The sequence below is a fragment of the Triturus cristatus genome, chromosome 3_2 (assembly GCF_964204655.1).
Source record: "Triturus cristatus chromosome 3_2, aTriCri1.1, whole genome shotgun sequence".
In the NCBI taxonomy this organism is placed as follows: Eukaryota; Metazoa; Chordata; class Amphibia; order Caudata; family Salamandridae; genus Triturus; species Triturus cristatus.
The window spans coordinates 240,738,015-240,748,307 of record NC_140584.1 but is presented as its reverse complement, the minus strand read 5'-3'; positions in this window follow the sequence as shown (position 1 = coordinate 240,748,307).

The window sequence follows — 10,293 nt, the reverse complement described above, 5'->3', positions numbered from 1 at the left end:
AATCAAATATGCCAATCATGGAATCACTAATCCATAACAATAATTTACAAAGGGAGCACTTGTAACTTGGCACTGAACAGCAGTGGTAAAGTACCCAAAGCATCTAGACCGACAAAATGAAGCCCAACACACAGCAAAAACACAGGAGGCAAAGGCAAAAAAATGGAAGGGAGACCCACGCCAATGGTGCCAAGTCTAACACATATGAATTTAGTTACACATTTTTGGGGTTCTCTGGATGTTCACTCAGTATCTAATTATGTCCTATGCTAAGGCCTTCATTATTGTGATGAGTAATTTAGGATTCAGGACACCATTAGATGAATTGAAAGTCCAGATTTGTGTTTTGTTCTTTTTAACCAAAGCACACTAATAGCCCACTGGGCATAATTCCAAAGTAGGGTTGAATGAAATGTATTTCTATACATAATTATGTCAATGTTTTAATGTCAAAGGATTTTCATTGTAGAGCATTGTGTTATAAATATCAAATAACATAACATAAATAACATATGCCTAAAGAGAGAGGTGTGCAAGATCTGGACAATTGATGCGCATCAGAATTACCATACATTACTGGTGTCCTAATGTATTGTGTCAAAGCTGCCCTCAATCTATGAGTATGGTACTCTTTTCAAAGAATACTGAACTTGCATAGGAGATAATCTTTCTGAGAGTACTATTGGATCGTAATACTATGCAACAGTGGTTTAATAGAAATGCATATATGATCACTGTGGGCTGTCATAGTGGGGTGATTTGCTTGTCAATTTAAAAGATTACTGATGCACATGTCACTTCAAAACTTCTGAAAAAAATACTATAAATAGAACAAGATGGCGTTTGCTCGCTGTTGGAGAATGGCCGTTCGTGGTCGAAGCAAGTTACCTATGAGTTTGGCAATAAAGCAATGTACTGTAATACCGAGCGTGCCTGAGCATGTTCTTATCTGTGGGATAGGTATTTGGAGAATACATATGTATATCCATCACATAAACTTACCCTGCTGCTTGAAAAACAAAATATTCAATTTTTTAGAGAACAATCCTTTTTTTTTAGTCAATGAGCCCCGCAACCTCGACACCCAGCACGTCGAGCAGGCCTGTCTTACTTTACAGTATATCTGCCTAGTGGTGCGTCAGCTGCTGCTGGGTATTTGAGATGCCAGTGCTGCAGTGCATATATCACCACACAAGAGCACCCTACTACTCCTGCAGTGCATACCTTTTTCTGTGCCTATCGCCTGCTGGCAGCATGCGGGGGAAGTGGTGCTGCACCCAGAAAATCAGTGCAGCCACCTCTGCCTCACTGAAGATTGGGCGGGGCTTCACCACTGCCTGCCTGCGTCTCCCACCGGGGGTGCGGGTAGCACTGCCCGCTTCTGCTGCAGAGGGAGGATTGGAGAGTATTTCTGATGGGGAGGGAGGATTGGAGAGGATTTTATTTGGGACAGTAGTCGGTCAGGAGGAAGTCTGACTAGGATGGGAAGGAAACAGGAGGACAGGTCAGAAAAGGAAAAGGAAAAACAAAGTACAACAAAGTCACAAAAATGCAGACTGGGATGTAAAAAAAATTGGGGAAAGTGAAACAGTAACACAAACAAGTAAACACTAGTTGGGATTGGGAACTGGAAGATCAGATGAGGGTGGATTGTGTTTGGATAGGATTTAGAGTGGAGCAAGCATATGGCAGAGAGAAACAGAGCAGGCAAAACAAAATTGACCCGACTTTAAAGACTGCATTGTGCCATTTGTGCTGATTTTTCATCAGGGAATGCACTACTGATGGGGAAAAAGCAGCACGAATGGCAGGACAACTATGTACTGCCTGTTGGCATAATTACGTTGTAAATCCGTGGAGTGAAACTCTGTAAGTTCCTCCTAGGCTTACTCCTAACCAATTGGGTAAAAGGTCCTGGGGGTAAGCCTATCCACATTTTCAGTAGTTTCTGTTTGTCTTACTGTAAACCATCCAACAGTGACCCTCACTCTCACAATTCAGGATGGAGAAACTTAGCTGGATTGATGTTTTACACCAATCTGATGAATAAATATCCTTCCTTGGTCTTTTTCAAACTAGATTCCTCATATCCTTCATCACTTCCATCCTACTGCATTACTACCAGCAACTCACATGTGCCTGATCCATGTGCACAATTCCAGTCAGCACTCATTGTAAACCATCCTGTGTTAAAATGCTAACAGACCCAATCTCACAAAGATCAGATGGTAACACCTCCCCGCCGACTACATACCAAGCCATCTATCACTCCATCGGAACTGCATTCTTCTGAATGCTAGGTACATGAATATCCACCATTCAGATATTCATAACCTCGTACATGATCATAATCTTTACATTTTATGCATTACTGAATACTGGCTAAGTACTAATTCCTAAAGCATTCTTGATTCCCTTGTTCGCAAAAGGTATAATATTGTTTGGTCTCAGCGGACAAACAAAAAGAAGTTGACTAGTTATCATCTTTAAATTTTCTCTTTACTCAAATCCCTCCCTCTCAATCACCTAAACTTCTGGGTCTCATTTTAGCAGACAATAATTACCACAACTATTTGCCACTCCCTTGCTTCAGATTGCCCTTATCACTCCTCCATCCCATCTCATACTCATTTCGACCCCATCACACATAATAAATCATGAAGACCAGCCGAAGAATTCAGCCAAAAAGAAATCTGAAAATGGCAACATTACAGCAGATTCTCACTCCTAAATTAAACCAAACCAGCAAGATTGAAATGTTGTCGGAGTACAACAAGCAGACTGTACTAGGCTCAGTGATTTAGGGTTCTAGCAGTATGATTGATATTGACATATGCTGTTCGAATATAAAGATTATTGTTGTTTGTTCTTGAATAAACACACTTGCATTTTTTATCTATCTGCTGTCTAATGGGTGATTACTTGGCACACTGATCACCTTTTTGTCATTTCACTTGGCTACTGTGTCAAATAAAACAGTTGATCTGTTGGTTGGCTTCTGTGCATTATGAGTAGTGTTTTGTATACATCTCCGAAACCACATTCATTGTTTAAAGTCAAATCTCTTGAGCTTGATACTTTTATGTTAAATGATACCCTAGTGAACTGTTTTTACATATATATGATGTTCCTATTAGCACATTGGGTTGCCCTTTTTGTTTGATACCTCTATTCTGTCAAAACAAACTCAAATCTGCTAAAAGAGTGGACTCGGTATCCATAACATCCCAAGGAAGATGTCAGACTTTTTTCAATTTTTACCAACAAAATAATCACCATGAGAAAGTAAATACCTCAAAATCACACTCACCACCATAAAAAGTAGCAGTCTTGGGTGCATTCAAATCCAATTCTACCAGAAGACCTCTCTTGCAGTATTAAATCATTTAAACCAACAAATTACAATGATGGCCACATACCTGCTTCCACTATCAAAGAGAACTTTCACATCTTTGAGGTCATTGGATCCAAGATAATCTACTGGACAAATAAAATCTAGCCTAAAAACTTCCCATGACCCAGAACGTCTGTAAAACTAAATTGCAGTGTCCATCTTGCTGTACGTTGAATAAAGCAATTGAACAATATGATGTTAACCAACTAACTGAATACATTGGTAAGGAATACTTAGTCACAACCCATCATTTTTCCTATCTATTTGGCCAATGCACTAAAACCATAACTCTGAAAATATTGAGCATGTTCATCAATTATCAATGGTGTACACTCCTGTTTAGGTCTCATACTACATCCATCAGCGGCATTTGATACAGTTGGTCATGAGAAGCTAAATCATATCCTGAAGCACTGAATTGGAACCCAAGAAAACAGCATGGAACTCACCAGCATCCTCAATGCCTCCATCACCACAGTGACCTTCTCCAACAGATGGAAACATGCTAAGGAAAAGCCTTCAAATGATCTCATCCTTCCTCATGGGACAAACTCAGAATCTGCCTGCCTCCCTTCACATCCAAACCTAAGACCATCACCTGCGCATCTCCGTAGGATCGTCCCTCAGCTCCACCGTGTTCAACACCTACATGACACCCCTCACAGACATCGTCAGATCCCACAGGCTCAACATAATACCCTACGCAGATGACACACAACTCGGCGAGTTCTTTCCCAGAAGGCACACACTGTCTTGAGGCCAATCCTTACCTGCATCACCTTCTCCTGGGCACAGTTCTACGGTCGCTGCTTGTCTCCCTCCCGCAGCCGCTACTCAAACGCGGCCGCTGTGTGGAGGCGGACTACGTTTCCCAGCACCCTTAGCAGCTGAACCGGAAGCCGACTCACGCAATCTCGCGCCTGGAGGCGCTCAAATTCCAGAAGAGGCACTGGCAGAGCGGGCGAGTTCTTTCCCAGAAGGCACACACTGTATTGAGGCCAATCCTTACCTGCATCACCTTCTCCTGGGCACAGTTCTACGGTCGCTGCTTGTCTCCCTCCCACCGCCGCTACTCAAATGCGGCCGCTGTGTGGAGGCGGACTACGTTTCCCAGCACCCTTAGCGGCGGAACCGGAAGCCGACTCTCTCAATCTCGCGCCTGGAGGCGCTCAAATTCCAGCAGAGCCACTGGCAGAGCGGGCGAGTTCTTTCCCAGAAGGCACACACTGTCTTGAGGCCAATCCTTACCTGCATCACCTTCTCCTGGGCACAGTTCTACGGTCGCTGCTTGTCTCCCTCCCGCCGCTGCTACTCAAACGCGGCCGCTGTGTGGAGGCGGACTACGTTTCCCAGCACCCTTAGCGGCGGAACCGGAAGCCGACTCACGCAATCTCGCCCCTGGAGTCGCTCAAATTCCAGCAGAGCCACCACCTCACGGGTCCGCACGCGGGACTGCGCCGGGCTAAGCCCGGGCAAAGGGCGGGCCCTCTGAGGCCCTCAGTGGTCAACATTGGTCGGGCGGGCAACCCCTCTAAGTTGCCAGCAAGGTGAGCACCGAAATATTTAATATGGGTAAACGAAATACTAGTTTACCAAACAGGCATCTGAGGGACCTTCTGTGCTCCCGCTTACATTTGAAAGTATACTGGAAAACGCCTTCAATATGGTTACAAACGAAATTGCCAATACTGAGAGGAGAATGTCGATGGACCTTATAAGTCTACACTCAGAGCCCCAGCAAATGAGCTCAAATAATGTTTTGTCGCTTTCCCCTGTGGTCACAGTTATGAAATCTAACCCATTGGTCAATCCGTTGGCAATGCTACCTGGGGGTAGCAGTCCCATTATTATTACTGACTCACAGCCTGACCCTGCTGTACATGTTGCTATCTCTCCCTTGACCCCGAGCAACAAGATTGTTGGTGAGAAAAGGAAAAGAGGCCCTTCGAAACTAACAGTAAACAAGAGAAAACAACCCCCTCGTAACAAGAGCCAACCGACCCCCCAGAGTATGTGGACTAGAGGGAAGCAACAACCGCCTGGGGGTGGCAGCGATATTATTGAGTCTCCACAACTCGCTGAGGGGCTCCCAGTCACAACTCTCCTTAAAGAAGGACATAACTCTGCCTGTACACAGACTGAGCCTATAAATGAAAGTGTTATTCACAAAAACCCAAATGGGAATTTTATTGAGACTATAGTTGATACTATTTTTAAACAAATGGAAAGTCAAATGATCAAACAGTTTAATACTATTTTTAAAAGATTAGATAGATTGGAGAACCTAGTAAAAAAGGAAGACGCAAAAAGGAAAGGGTTGATTAGCCTTGATCTAATGAGGGGAGATCGCCTACTGAAAGATTTGGAAGTTGCCAGCAAGGGCTTTTTGGGTGGCAGGCCTAATACCACCAGTAGTACACCTACATCCAATATTGCACCCAGGGGTGATATTGTACGGAAAACACAATCTGCCATGACATCGCAGCACACCCCGGCTGTAGTAGCTGGACCGCCTTGTCCCACTAGTGTGGTTGCTGGTACATCAAAGGGCGGATCCACCTTGGCCATCACGAAGCCGGGGGCACCAACTAATATTGGCTCCGATAAGGGCCAAGCTGTTGCTACTAGGCCCATAAAACATCAGGGGCCGGCCCTTCATTTGCCCCCTGATGCTTGCCCATATGTTCTCATCTTGGTGGGTGTAACACCGCTTAAGGAGGGACAAGGTGAGTCCTGGGTCCAGCTGAATAACAAGTGTATTGACTGGTTGACTAAACATAAAGGGATAGATCCTAACATCTCGAGTGAAATTTTGTCAGTCCGCCGGGTGAGCTGGATTGGTCCTTTATTTAAGAATATCAATGGAGATTGTATTGTAATCAATTTCAGACACCCAACTATAGCTAAATTCATTCTTAGCAGCAATAACATCTATCCTAGCCCCTCAACTGCTGTAACCCCATTGCCTTTGGGTTACTTCTATAGGCAACCTCAGAGACCATTTAGCCCAGCTCTACCACCCTATCCACTGTATAATAGATTCAGTGTACTATCTGAGTCGGGGACCTTGGACTGACCATCAGCTATCCTCTCAGACATAGCAACTAGCGATCACTTGAATACAACTGGTCCCGTGGGTGAATCGTTAATTTGCTCCACTACAATGATGTCTAATGGCATTAGAGCGCCAGCGTCGCCATCCCATTTCAAAATAATCGCCCATGCCACCGTCACCCCTATACTGTCCGATTATCTAACAATCCTGAGCTGGAACATTGCCGGTCTCAATGCGAAAATGAAAATCAGGGACTGCTCAGACTGGGTTATTTATTTTGACATTTTAATGTTGGTGTACTAGTTCCTTGCTCTTTGAGGGTTATAGTTGTTACAATCAAATTGTACCCATCCCGGATATGGGTCGACCTAGTGGGGGACTTTCTATCTGGGTTAAGATTAGGGCAGGAGATAAAATCAAATCCTTGCAAACTAACGACATGAATTTCCAGGCTCTGATTTATACTAGTAGGATAAAGTTATGTTTAATTAATTTTTATAACAATGACTTCACATCTCATCCCAATACAAATTTTATAAGATTGTTTGATTTTATTGATGAAATTGTAGATGGTCAAAAGTATGGTAAACTTGATGGTATTTGTTTAGGAGGCGATTTTAATGCACATATTCACCTCAGAACCCCTCCTTGTAAAAGAGGGGAAGAATTGTTCAACCACTTAGCCACACGGGATCTAGTCAACGTTATGGAGAAGGCAAACACCGCCGTGAATAAAGGACCTGTGGCTACCTATGTCGGGCGTGGGAGCTCAACAACAATAGATTATGTATTTATATCCTCCCTACTCGTGGACCTTTTATTAGAGGCCGTGGTTGTTAGTGCCATATACAGTGACCACTACCCAATCTTAACCAGTTTTAAATCTATCAAAAAACAGGGGAATAACAGAGAAATTGGGGCTAAAAACTTGGTAGCGTCAACAGACAAACTTAGGGTGGTCTGGAAGGGGATTGACAATAAGGGGGTTCTAGCTCGCACCATTAAGATGCACCCTTTATTAGTGTCTGTCTGTCTATCCACTGATAGCTCTTCACATGACATTGTCGAGGCCTTTATCGGGCTGTGTAAGGCCATTAAAAAGGAGACTTCTAAACCTGCCCCAGCCAATAGTAATAAAAACCCAAGGTGGTTTGACACATCATGTTCCAAAGCAAATCGGGAACTAAGGGCAGCCCTTGTAGTTGAACCATGGGACCAGTCTCTGACGAGGAGACTGAGGTCAAATTATAAGCGCACTGTAAAAATAAGATCTGAAGAGCTATTAAAAGATCATTGGGAATCCCTTGTGTGCACAGCGGCACTGAGAGATGCCGCCGGGTTCTGGAGCGAGGTTAAGAACTTGAGATCAATTGGATCTAATATCTCCCCCATAAACTGTAATATACCAGGGGATGCGTGGGTGGACCATTTCTCAAACATTTATGCTACACCGCACCCTTCCACGGAAATCTCTCAGCCCTTCACGTCACTGAACATCTCTATAATGGAGGTGGAAGATGCTATTTCACAAAGTGCGGGGAATAAAGCACCTGGACCCGATGGATTATCCATCGACCAAATAAAATCAGAGCCGGACTTTTGGTCACCTTTATTGTGTAACATTTTTAATAATTTATCGCATACCCCACTCCCAAGATCCTGGTCTAATAGCATTATCGTGCCAATTTTTAAAAAAGGCAACAGACTCGACCCTGGTTGTTATCATCCAATATCTTTAATAGATAACACCCTGAAGATTCTAGGTAGGGTTATCTTTAACAAGATCAGTACCTGGGCGGAGGAAAATATGATCTTACACCCGTGCCAGTTAGGCTTTAGAAGTAACGTAGGGACTGTGGAGCAATGCCTAAATCTAAACTTAATATTGGCCAAATACACCATCGCCAAAAAATCCCCATTGTATTTAGGGTTTATGGATTTAAGTTCTGCTTTTGATTTTGTTAATCGTTCCCGTTTATGGTCAGTTCTGTTGAATTATGGTTTAGATGAATCTCTGGTTTATTTTTTGGCCCATCTACACAGTGACTTGAAAGCCCGCGTTCGAATAAATAATGATGGTGAAGTTTCTGGTAACATTTTAATTGGCAGGGGGGTCAGACAGGGCTGCGTCTTGGCCCCCCTGCTTTTTATTTTGTATATAAATGAATTGAGCAATACTTTGTGTAAATTAACTAGTGACGTTCCGCACATTAATGGCAAACCACTTCCTGCACTCCTCTATGCGGATGATGCGGTTTATGGGCCGCACACCCAATGCACTGCGCACTTTAATATCAGGTTTCGTCTCATATATGGCCGACCTTGGCTTATGCACTAATTTTAATAAATCTTATATAATATCCTGTGGCCCAAAGAAACATAGAATTCGTCACATCATGTCAGAGAATAATGTTTTCAAAAGCACTTGCACTTTTCCCTATTTAGGCCTGATGTTCTCCGATTCTGGATCCTGGCAGCCTCACGTTGCCTGGAGGAGGAACAAACTGGGTAAAGCAACTAATTCTATAATCACCCTCCGCCAACCCAAACATGCTGAGGTTATTACACCTTTGTTACAAATTTACAGAACTCAATGTTCACCGACAGGAACCTATGGTGCAGAGGTGTGGGGATATTCGAACTGTACTAACATACAGACCGAAGAGAACAGATTTTGTAGGAAGGCTCTGGGGGGGGGGTCATTTCAGCCCCATCTTACGTGTGCCATAGGGAATTGAATCTCCCCTATATAGAGGATTTTATAAGATGCAGGCCCGCCCTGTTTTGGCTGAAAATATGGCGGAACCCTGCCGCCTCTTTGACCCGTGATATTATCTCGGACTGCCTAAAATGTGAGTGGGCTAATCACATACCCTGGCTCAGGGCAGTCGAGAAAAGCTTAGTAAGCGTGGAGAAGGGGCATCTATTTTTATCACCTCAAATTATTGATTGCACGCATAAGAATTCAGTGAAAAGGGCGTTGTATGACCTGTACCGCAAAGATAGGGAAAAGACCGAGCTTGTAAAGCCGGCTATTATAAGGTACTTTCCCCTTCTGGGGCCATGCGGTAGGCCCTACAACACGCCCCAGGGCTACCTGCAAAAAAAATTGGGCAAATGGAATAGGAGCTTGTTGTTTCGGTTCAGGGATGGGAGCATTAAAAATCTACTTTGCTTCCCTTTAGGCTTTAATAAAAATTTGGAAAACTTAAACTGTCCCTGTAACCTAGGTGGCAAACAGAGCCTGTTGCATTTTATGTTCTTTTGTGGTTTTTATATAAAATATACCAAATACTACCTAATTCCGTACCTTAGAACAAATGCTCTGATGGATTTTAATCTAGCATTTAGAGATTTATTGATGCTAAGCACCGATGATGTAATCCTCAGAGTTAGTTGCTTCCTTCAATCCACTGTTCGATCCCGAGCAACAATGAACACGGTCTGATAAGTTTGTCCCATTATTGCATAGTTTGCACATTGCATATTTGCACTAGTGGATGCTTTTTTTTTGCACATGCCATAGCTAAACTAGTTGTGCATTGTTTTAACTGCTGCCTATTCTAGCCTAAATCATATTGCACACTTATTGTAGAATTATTTACTGTCATGATATCCATATTCTATAAAATGTTTACATTATAAGACTAACTAAGCCATTTTTTATTAGCTTTTAAAAAGTTTATCTTATTGTTTTTATTGGATGATTGCTGTGATTTACACGTACTTCTATGGATGTTTTTCTTTCCGAATAAAGATCTTTGACTTGACTTGACTTGACACACAACTCATCCCCTTTCTCACCGACGACCCCTCCACCACCAGAATTAACTTCTGCAACATC